Raw genomic sequence first — 12,674 nt, forward strand, 5'->3', positions numbered from 1 at the left:
TGGTTTTGACCAACTTAAAGCCAATCCAAACGGGCTCTTAATTTGATAAGGCTAGAATTGAAATGACAAGGATCACGCTTTAAATAAAATGGAGGAAAAACTAGATAGATAGTCATCTAATTAATAACATAATATATACATTAAATAAGTAAAATCATAAATTTTATTTAAGTAGTAATATTTTTATCCATAAAGTAACTACTTAGGTATATACTATGTACGTATGTACATACTAAAATAGATGCGTAATTAATATAGTTATAAGATATATAATAAACTTAATTAAGTAATAACTTTTTATATGCACATATATATAAAAGGTATCAAAATAGACATGTAATATGTACATATTAATATGAATAAGTAAATTATAAAATAAATTTAGTTAAGAAATATTATTTTTTTATATAAAGAAAATACACGCATATATATAATATATACTAAATAGACACGAAAAAAATATTTGAACGTATTAAACTTATTATTATTTTTTTAAAAAAAAATAGACATAATAAAGATAGCAGTTATAATATTAATAAATAGTAAAAAATATTATAAATTACGAACGTCAAAATATACGATTTATTGGGTCAAACTATATATAAATTTATTTTTTTAATAAGGAAATTATTTTGAAAAAATGTCTATTTATTAAGATAGTGATTCGAGAAGTAATTATAGGTCGGTCAAAATTTGGTGTCAACACAATATCTCTCTTCATATGAGTCCAGCAATAAACCTCTCTCAAATTGCGATACATCATGGTCGATCTTGCATGGATCAAATACTGAGAACTATGAGCTTTTGAAAATATCATTTCCCTCAACCCATCAACATTGGAAACACATATTTGACCTTGATAATGATTCAAACCATCTTGCCCATACGGGAAAACGTTAATTGCTTTTTCAGAATCCGCTTTCTTTCAACCAAAGTTGGATCACTATCTTGTTTTGCCTTCATATCCGACTAAGTAATAAAGTACTCTTATAACTATTGTCATGCTCCAAGTCTATACCCTTGGCATGGCCGGTACTCAGAAATTATTACTGATTTCCAAGCGAACCCTTGGCCTAGCTAACTCACTAAGTGAAAGGCTTACTCATAAGAAGCATACCCAGATGGGCCCAAAAAGTCTAAATAAACTTAATAAAAACTTAGTTTAAAACTCAATACTCTAATATATATATGATGGACATGATTCAATGTTTTCAAAACATAGCTCAAATGAATGAAACGAATAAACTCAACTCTATCTAACGAATCTATGAGCCCATAAATACTAACTCTGAATAGGTATCGAGATAGGCTCACGGCTACCTTAAAATGTAATACTAATATTGATATGAAAGATTGAAAATAACGACCTAAGAACTCCTTTGAATGCAAAGAGTTCTCACCAAAACTAGGTAGAAAACTGTTCTTCAGTGATGCGTCTGTTGAGGATCTCTATCACCTGTGCCTGTATTAAAAAGAGATGCAACACCAAATGGTGTTAGTACATGAAATGTACGGTATGTAAAATACCTAAAAAGAAACTTACTCAAGATAGCCAACTCAACTAAACTGAAGAACTCAACTCTAAAAATAGCTCAACTCAATAAAACATGCATGCAACGAACTGTCCATAATCATCATGGATAAGCCAATGGGGAAGGAAATTGGGCCAAAAAACTTCTGAGTAGTAACTTCGAAAGTTTGAGCCTAGGCCGGACTTGGACAAAATCTGAGTTAGGTGAGGTCTAGGATAATCCCGTAATAGTTGGGTGATGATTGTGTTGCTGTAATAGTTAGAATTGATAGTCAAGACACTAAGGAGCCTGTATGGCTTTACGAAATTGAATCCAGGCGAGTAGAACTCTCTTGGCTTAAAGGGTTAATTTCATGATGTCATGTTTTTGAGGGCATGCTGCAAAATTGAGGCTTGGGACACAAATCCCGAGCTTCTATTTCTATGCAAACCACAATGGTAGGATTATTCCTGCTACGGCAGGGCCTCCAAGGTAAAGTAAGTGTTGCCATGGTGGGACAAACACGGTTTTAAATAGGCAAAAGTTTCAAAACTGATTTTATTCCTTCCACTTCATTCTTGAGAGACCAGGAGTAACCTAGGGCGATATTCCTTCAGTTTTTTTTTACTAGATTTAGTGTGAAAGGTAAGTTAATCACTCCCCTATCTTGTATTTTGATTCTTAAGACCTAGGATCTATAGTAAATACCTTGAGGATGGGTTCTACGCCTGAATGTAATGGTGGGAAGAGCCCTAGTTGCGGGGAAGTGGTCATCAACGTGTCTAAGGGTTAGGATTTTGATATAACCTGAATATTGTAGGCCAATAGTTCATTTATGTGTGCATTCTTGTGTAATTTTAGATCGAGAACAAGCTAAAAGACTTTAGAAAGGGAAAGCTCTAGTTGTTTACAGTTTCCAAAGCTTGGTTTCGAGGTACATAATGGTTTTTACCTTCCTTTCTATGTTACATGTTCTTGTTACTTTTATTGATAGTACTTCCTACATATGTGAGAGTAGGGAAGATATAACAAACTTAATGAAACGAATTCTAAGAGCAATTGTACTAAATGAACCTGTTACTTGACTGTGCAAGCATGTGAAACATTCATTGTGGTTTTATGAATCTCATTGTAGTTGTTGTTGATATAAATATTTACCTAGGGATCGGGTGTCATATTCAACACATATACATATAGGGATCGGGTTTCACTGTCAAACATACATACATATAAGGATCAGGTCTCATGTTGATGCATATACATATATATATATATATATATATAGGGATCGAGTGTTACATTTCTAACACAACTATTGTTTAGATATGGATCCCATGAAAGGACCATAGTTGGTTGTTGTTGAGAATGACATTATGAACTGAATCATGCTTATGAACTTGCTAATTGGTAATGTTCTTCATAAATTCTTGTCTTTACTACTTTATAGTTGCTTGCATATGTTTCATTTATTGGGTTGGCCACGTGATCCTACCTGTTGTCACGACCCGAATCCAGGCCATGATAGCGCCTACCAGAACCCCCGAGTAGGCAAAACATACCAAACCCAAAATTTATGGTAGCCAAAAATTTAATTAGTGAATAACTAATAACATGAATAATAGGAAGAAGGAATAATATAACAATGGAAATCAATCTATGGTATAGATATGCAAATATGATACAAAATATGCAAGGCCCAAAAGTGACCAAAATGACAAACTTATGCTAGACCAAACCCCGATCTTGGTGTCACCTATACAGGAGCTACTAAGTATAAAAGGCTAGAATATACATACATACATACATATATATATATATATATATATATATATATATATGTATATATACATATAAGTGGAAACAAAACCAAACCTGATATATACAACTAAGGATCCCTCCCAGAACCTGGAGGTTACAAGTACAGAGCTACTACAACATAAAAGACAAGTACAAGTCTAAAAAATAGACCAAAAATAAATATACATCAACTAGCTAGTCTCAGAATTGCAAAAGACTGGCCATCCAAGCTGAAGGAGACAGAAATGATCTCAAAAACGATAAGTGCTCACCCTGGTCTCTAGAGTGACTGCAATAGGCTCGATCTATCTGCGATGGTAGCTGGTGCTCGATCCTACATCACGAAAGTAGAAATAGAGTGTAATATGACTACCAAGACAATAGGTACCCAGTAGGCATCACAGACTGACTGAGAAGAAAAGGTAAAAATAATATGAAAAGGGGGAATAAGCCTAAACAAGAATCATAATAAACATCTAAGGTGGAAAAAGTACTAGCTAAGAGAACTACAGCTAACTACACCTAACTGGGCCCCATAAGCCTAGCCAGGACACTCGTGTGCAAGTTAAAATAAATACCCAAATAAACCTCTATAAGCTCGGCGAGTACACAAAATAGCTATAACTACCATGGCTAGGAATCAAGAATCTGCAATTCCAAAAACTGAGGAATCATGTCATTTCTAGACCAAGAATCGATGAACTGCGAATGCCTTAGGGGTCGAGGCCAGGACTAAGGCTCAGATGCTCGCCCGAGTATTCAAGGTGGTCGAGGCTGAGGTTGGGTACCTCGATACTTTCCATAATGCATCAGTATGGTCAAGGCAGGGGTTGAGTACTCGAATGCTTTCCATAATATATCGATACGATTGAGGGTAAGGTTGGGTACCAGGATGCTAACCATAATACATTAGTACGATCGAGGCTGGGGCTGGGTACCTAGATTCTAGCCTTAATACATAGGTATGATTGAGGCCGGGGTTGGGTACCCTAATGCTTGCCGTAACACATCAGTATGATCAAGGTCAGGGCTGGCTATCCAAATGCTCGTCATACTAGCAAGCTGACAGAGGCCAGGGCTGGGTACCCAGATACTCCCCAATGGAAATTCAAAATGTAGGGTGGGCTCAATACCCATATGCTCACACATTATTTATCCCATGGTGCCGAATATTCTCCTTTCCAACTGGATGATAATAGTTTTGATAATATTATTCCCAATGAGTCAACTAATAAGCCGCCAAACCATAGACCTGAGCCGAACCCAAATACTCCCAAAGTCTAGTATTGCTAACCCATCTCGAAAGTCGCAATCATGCCGAGTTATGGATGTCGGTATTCTTAAGAGCAAGGTTAACACCTAGCTAAAACCAAACTACTAGGAACTAGCCCACACTGCCATTTTATAAGGATCTAAGTCTGGTGGAGCGACGCTGGGGAAACTGTTACACCCCAAAAAAATATTATCTTACTATAGCTATAGATGGCTTAATCGTGAGCTGAGGTGGAGCCCACATAATGGAATTTTTATAAAAATAACATATGATAAGTTATATGGATAATGTATGTAAAGTTAAGCACAACTCAAGGAGGACCCTTAAGCCAAATCCAAGTATAAGCCCTCCAAAAAGAAGTTTTTAAGTTACCTTTTCGAGCGATCTGACTTGGGGAGACCATAACACCCTCATGGTTTGGGCATTTGGGAAAACCTATAAAATGAAATTTATAGATAATTGGATTATATTTCTAACCATATGTCATGGGAATGTTTAGATATCGGGATCAAAAGATATGACTATTTTATTGAATAAAGGTGTTGGCTATAAATAGAGAGCTTGACAAGTGGTGGACACGTGGAAGGATCACTCCACCGCTCTTTATCAATATAAGTAGGCTCAAAATGGGTCATAAATAGCATGTTAATTTTTATATTCCATATTTTCATACATCGAGTCATTCGCAAGAGAATCGACTCAAGTTAAAAATGGGATCCTTTTCGGACATGAAGTAGAAGTCTTTAATTCCCAATTCTAATTAGAATATATTTTGGAGACTAGAAATTCATTTAATTGGGATTAAATGACTAGGTAAAAAAATTAGTGATTGATTAAAATAATTAACCTAGGTACTTGTGTGGTCCCCTCCTAAACTAGTTAATTAATAAAAGATGGATAGATTTTAGTTAACTAGTAAAGTAGTTGAGGATATGTAGAGGATATCACGTGGAAGCTATGGGCTGATTATTGAAAGCATTAAGACAACACTTAAAGGCTGAAAGCTGAAAATACACTTCATTCCCTTCTTTTTGACCAAATCAACTTAGAGAGAGAAGTGAGAAATTTAGAGAGGGAGACTCTCGGCCAAGAGAAGGTTTGAGGGAGAAATTAAAGGATCATGTGTGGTTATTATTCATGTGGATGGCAGCAAGGATGAGGTATTAGGGCTTCAAAAATATTGTGGAGCAAGTCCTCAAGCTTTTAAGCAAATTGGATCATTATATTCTAAGGTAAGATTCCATCTCTTTTTCCTCATCTTGGAGGCAATTTAACTTTTATAAGTTGATGAATGTATGAAACTATGGGTGTTGATGTTGAGGTGTTGCTGAGACGTGTTGGGGGCTGTTTTAGTGTGAAAATGATGAATTAATTGTAAGTAGTATTTTGGTTGTTATTATGATGAATTATGTGATGAGAATGAAATAATTAAATGGTTAAAGTTGAGGTTGAATTTGTGTTGAGGGTTGTTGTAGAACTTGTAGTGAGATTAACATGGTTTTCTTGCATATGAATGAATGATGTTTTGCTCATGTGTGGCTGTTACTATGTCCCACAAAATTGATGAAAATATATGTACGAAATAAGGTGTAAAATCATATGTAGTTTCCTTGGTGTGTTCACTAGTAGTCGCAAGGTTTTGAGCCTCTTTATATTGTGAGTTAGGGGCTATTTTGATAGGTTATTATTGTTCTTGTTGAGATTGAAAGATTAATGATAATAAAGGTTTTATGTTGCATTATATGTTGGTTGGGTTGTTTTAGGATTGTTTCGATAAAACAACAAGACTATGGATCATTAAGGATAATTGGAAGATGTAGTAGTTGTATGTGGATTGGAATTGTTGTTGAGTGTTATGAATGTGGGATGCCTTAACTTACCAATAATGTTGTAATGAAGATATTAACTTGTATTAAATGGAGTAGAAAGCAAGAAAACCCCATGATTAGTTTTGGTATTAAAATGGACAGATTTGGAGTTGTTTAAATTAGATTGGGTTGATTGTCGTTGTTGCTATTATTGTCATGAATTATGTATTAAAAGTGAAAGGATTGTATATGTTAATGTTTGGGACATATTGGGTCTGTTCTAAACTAAATACAATGGATGAACATCGATTAATGTGGTGGTTGTTATTGTTGCTTATTACAAAACAAAAATGAAAGTATACGACGTGTCAAGTTGAAGTTTTAATTGATTTAAGGGCGGCTTATAGTGTGTGGCGGTTTGTGTTAAGTGGAAGTTATGATTATGCATTGTATGGTTGATCGTTGGGCTGTTATAGATCATTTTATTATGATGTGATGGCTGCAACTTATTAGAAGTAATTTGATGGCATTGTAGTCGTTATGTTGGTAATAAACGGAAGTTAAATGTTAGGTGGGTTGTTTGGAGCATTTTTAAATATCGTCTTGGATTGTCTTGACATGGCATTTGAATGTGTGATTATTGATGTTTCTTGGTGATTGTATAACTGATTTGGAAGTGGAGAGAGTGACAAGTATAAGGGAGTTGTTGCCTAGACTTTTGTTTGGCAAACCCGTTTTTGGGATGGGACTGCTGTTAGTAAATTTAGCATAACTCCTTGTGTAAAGCTCTGTTTTGATTGATTAAAGATGTTTTGGAAAGCTATTTCATAGATATAAAACTTTCATTTAGGATCTAAAACCCAGTTTAGATTTTATATACTCAAAAAATGCTGATGAAGTTCAGTAGAGGTGCTGTCCAAAGTTTCAGAAATAACCTACTAACGATAGAGTACGTTTTATTCCTTTCCATAGCTTAACCGTAGTGCTTAACATTTTAATATAGGTTGAGACAATATTGGGTAGCATATACGTATTGTGTGCAAGTAAACGCTAAAGGTATGTAAAGCTAACCTTTCTTTATTTTGGCATGATTTATATGAAACAAACAGACGACTAAGGTATAAATTCCAAAGAAGCTCCTACTCTTAGAGACACTAGGATGGCTAATGTTCGTAAATTCCTAGAAATTATATCATTATGTTTTGACACATGAGTTTGATTCCAGCCATCCTATTTTGATATAATTCATCTTTTGATATAATTCATGCTTTGATATAATTCATAATGGCAACCGAAGGTTACTTGAAATAACTATTGTCTTAATTTTTAAATGATAGTTATTTCAATTATTCAATTGATCCCCATATGATGTTTCGAAATATAAAAAATGATTTCTGAAAGACTATTTTGACACAGACTATCGTGACATCAGAAAGAAGTGCACTATGATTATAGCTCAGTTTCTTTTATATGACTTGTCATCAGGATTATGCTACTGAGTCTCTATAAATGTTTTATATTTTAAATTGCATTTAGTTTCTCACTACTCTACTCGTGCATACTGTAATTATTCTTTCACTGAGTCTGGGCCAGGATATGTTATCAAGCGTACTTCTCTGGATTTTTTGCCGTGCCCCGATGTGAGGGGATAGGTATGACATGTACATGGGTTGTGGTGTATGTTGTTCCATGGAGTTATGCTGTGCCATGTACACATATGCTTATGATATGACATGATATGATTTGATATGATATAATTTGATATGGCCATCTGATATGATATGATCTGTTACGGAGATATTCCCTACTCTGGTGTTATGCTGTGCTGTGGCGCCAATGATGGAAGGGCGACCATATTTTTTTCACCGAGTCCCATGACATGGGGCCGGATATGGCATATGTCTTTGCATATATGATTTGTGATTATGATAAGCATTTTGATATTCTGAACATTTAGTCCATTTTCTGCACCTACTATTCAGACTATGGTTTTACTTATTACGGTCCATGTTTTACATACTTGGTATATTTTCCATACTGACCCCCTATCTTCGGGGGCTGCGTTACATGCCTACAGGTACAGAAGTACAATTTGCTAATCTGCCTGCTTAGGATATCTGCCGTGTTGTTGACAGTGCTCCTTGTCCGAAAATTATATTTTGGTACTGACACTTTCTGCTGTGTATATGTATACGTTGTTCAGGGGTATGGCGGGGCTCTGTCCCATCATATGACTAGGCTATCGTTCTATAGAGGTCTGTAGACATGAGATGTGGGTTTTGTATATATGTTTTGGGTTTGTGTTTCATGGCAGCCTATCGGCCCTCATGCGTTATATCTGTTTTTGTGATCTATTTAGCAATCTTTCCTTATCACTACCTATGTTTATTCGGTTAAAAGGCTAATTTGGGATAAGGGTACGTTTGGGTGCTCAACTCGGGCACTAGTCACGGCCTATGAGATTGGGCCATGACAGAAACTAAGGCAAGTTTACAACCTAAACTAAGGCCAACATTCTCCATAATATCAGCAATAATGGAAAGGTACACATGCTTCCAACTACTCAAAAAACATGATAAAAGCCTAAAACATGATTTTCAATACCTAATATATACAAATAAGCTACCCAACAAAATTCCATCTATTTCAATATGCTTTTACACATTCCAGCTCAATCTAAAGAAAGAAAAGTCGTAGCCTACTTATAGGCTAAACACGCACGCTCCAAATCACTATGCCGGAGCTTTTTCCTTTAGAATGGCCTTAGAATGTTGCCACACTATCAAAAATAGAATCAAAACGTCGTTACGATCATTTAAACACTACTTTCATAATTTTTGAAGACGGACCAATTTTGAGGTCTAAAATGGGAAATATGGGATCCGTATCTGGCCTTTTGTAATTGACCCCAAAATAGGTTCTAAACAGAACTCCAAGCTCAAGGATCAAATTACAATAGAATTCAGGGAGGAAAAACAATGCAAGATGATCATGCAACAAAATGCTCATAATTCGGACTAAAAAGGTAAAAATGGAAAAATCTTTGATCAACAATTTCTCAAAAACAAGACTCTCCCAATCCAAACAAATTACACCATGACATTCCTTGTGAAAAACCCCATAACTTAGCCTCAAAAATTACTAAAGTCGTAGATCAAATGATCAAGATACAATCTCCCAAAATTTAACAAAATATTAATCCGAAAATAACTAAGGTCAGTAGCTAATTTTGAAAATTTACCTCACACAAAGCCTTCATGCAAGAATCTGAGCTTACCAACTTATACCCCATTAAATTCTCTTGAATCTAGATATTTAAATATCTAGATTTGGTTGAGGAATAGAGGAAAAATCGAGGTTTCAAATGAAGAGCTATGGTTGATTTTTGTCCTTGGTCTTTTATTAAAAAACTAGGAGCTTGGACTTTGCAACCGCAGCCTAAATGGCTCGCGAACGCGGAGAATAACAAGCTTGGCCTTTGCGAACGCGGCTAGAGGCCCACAATCGCATAGGTAAAAGACGTACACCCCCACAAATGCGGATTCAAAAGAGGCATACATTCGTGAATGCGGACATGGCCCCACAAATGTGGAAAATAATTTCCTGAGCATCCATGAACGCGACCAAGGGCTCGCGATTTCGGAAGTTCAAATATTTTGACGAGATGCTCAGAATTCGTTTGGAATCTCATGCATGCAAATGAGATATGCTACCCCATAAAATTTGACGTTCCGAACTCAATGGCTCAGTCAAAAATTCCATACGAGGTCACTAAGACTAAAAGTGGGTCCCATACCCATGGCCATGTTGAGCCAAATTCTACTATGAACCTCGAGATTATAACGAAAGCCTCGGGAAGGGAACAAAGGATTGTTCTAGACTAAACTCGATATTCTGGAGCTAACCGCATTGTCAGAATTTTTATCCTAGCATGGTTTCCAAGAATGTTGATAAAAGTCAACCATAGGCCAAATTTCATGGATCACAATGCCAAATGGCCTCAAACTCGTACTGATTGCCTCAGTACTTGTACCGACCATGCCACTAGCATAATTTTGCCATTTTAGAGCTACTAGAATCGCCAGAATTCCATTTTGAGTTCATTTTCCTGAAAGTCAACTTTTTAAGTTATAAAAGCTTTGAAATATGGGCAATAGTTCTAAAATCCAAATGAACGACCAGCGACCGAGCTACTGGCACCAACAGGTCATAAATGACCTAGGGTGTCTACAGGAATGCTCTAAATGATGAAACTTAACTAGTATTAGGAGAATGACCTGGGGAATCATTACAATATCTACTATTAAAAGAACTTTCATCCGTAAAAGTAAAGACAATGATACACTTGGATGCTCAAATAAGCTGGGGAACTGCTCTCGCATCTCCTGCTTGGTCTCCCAAGTAGCCTCCTCGATCAGACGATGGCGCCACTAGACCTTAACCATAAGGATAGACCTAGAATGAAGCTAGCAAACATCTCTGAATAGAATAACAACCGATTCCTTAACAAAAGTCAAGCGATCATCCAACTCAACAGAACCATACTGAAGCACGTGAGACTTATCTGGAATGTATCGATGGAGCATAAAAATAGGGAAAATAGGGTGTATAGCTAAAAATCCTAGAGGAAAAGCCAACTCATAAGCAACCTCTCCAACTCTCCTTAGAATCTCAAAAGCCCCGATATACCTGGGGCTAAGATTACCCAACCTGCTGAATCTCATCATTTCCTTCAAAGGAGACACCCGCAAGAACACCTGATATCTATCCTCAAAGTTCAAGGACAAATGCTTGGGATCAGTATAAACTCTAGTGTCTACTCAGAGCTATCCTTAACCTATCCTATATAACTTAGAACCTGACTACGGCATCCTAAAGTAAATTAGTACTATGTGGCCCAAGCTCTAAAGACTCAAACTAACCAACCAGAGTGCGACAATGCCTACCATATAAGGCCTCAAACGAGGCCATCTAAATACTAGAGTGATAGCTGTTGTTGTACATAAACTCCGTTAAAGGAAAGTACTACTCCCAAACTCCAATACATAATATCATGGCATATCCTCCAAAACCTGAATAGTATACTCTAACTGACCATCGTTCTGTGGATGAAATTTCGTACTAAGATCAACCCAGGTGCCCAACTCTCTCTGAAAGGCCCTCTAGAAACTGAAAGTAATATGAGATCCCCTATCTGATATAATGGACATCGGTACCCTGTGCAGATGGATCACCTCCTGAATATAGATCTAAGCTAGATGATTTAGAGTAAAATTAGACCGCACTGGAAGGAAATGTGTTGACTTGGTCAATTGATCAATGATGAACCAAATACCATCATTACCTCTGGGTGTCCGAGATAATCTCATCATAAAGTCCATGGTAATCTTCTCTCATTTCCACTAGGAATAGGTAATCTTTGAAACACTACACTAGGTCGCTGATGCTCGGAGTTAACTTGATGGCAACTCAAACAATCGGATACATACCCAGTTATATCTCTCCTCACGCCATACCACTAGTAATGTTGCCTCAAATTCCGATACATATTCATCGTACCCGAATGAATAAAGTACCTAGAAACATAGGCCTTATGAAGGATCAACTGAATAAAGTCTCCAACTTTAAATCTATAGAATCCTGGCCACCCTCTCCTCACAATACCAACTCTTGAAGCTCTACTAATGCTCCATGCTCAAACTGCCGGCCACGAATCAGACCCAATAAAGATGACTAAGCTACCACAAAAGCCAAAATTGGTCAGGAATCTATGATATCCAACCAGACCATCCTATTAGCCAAAGACTAAATGTCTAAGGCTAGGGGATGCTCCACAGTAGGAAAGTAAGCTAAACTACCTATACTCCCCACCTTCCAGGTTAAGGAGTCTTCTACTATATTCGCCTTGCCCGGATGGTATAGGATATAGATGTCATAATTGGCTAATAGCTCAATCCAGTGCCGCTGTCTAGAATTAAGATCCTTCTGAATCATAATGTACTGTAGGTTGTGGTGATTTGTATATATCTCACAATGGACCTCGTACAAGTAGTGCCTCCACATCATAAGCGTAAAAACTACTGCTGCCAACTATAGGTCATGAGTAGGGGTAGTTGCTTTCGTGCACTCTCAACTATCTTAAAGCATAAGTAATGACTTGGCACCGCTGGATAAGAATAGACCTAAGATCCACACCTGAAGCAACACAATATACTGAAAAACTCTCGCCTTCAACTAGATGAGTCAAAATGAGGATGGTGGTAAAAAACTCCTTGAGCTTCCAAA

This window comes from Solanum dulcamara, chromosome 6 (assembly GCF_947179165.1).
Source record: "Solanum dulcamara chromosome 6, daSolDulc1.2, whole genome shotgun sequence".
Taxonomy (NCBI): domain Eukaryota; kingdom Viridiplantae; phylum Streptophyta; class Magnoliopsida; order Solanales; family Solanaceae; genus Solanum; species Solanum dulcamara.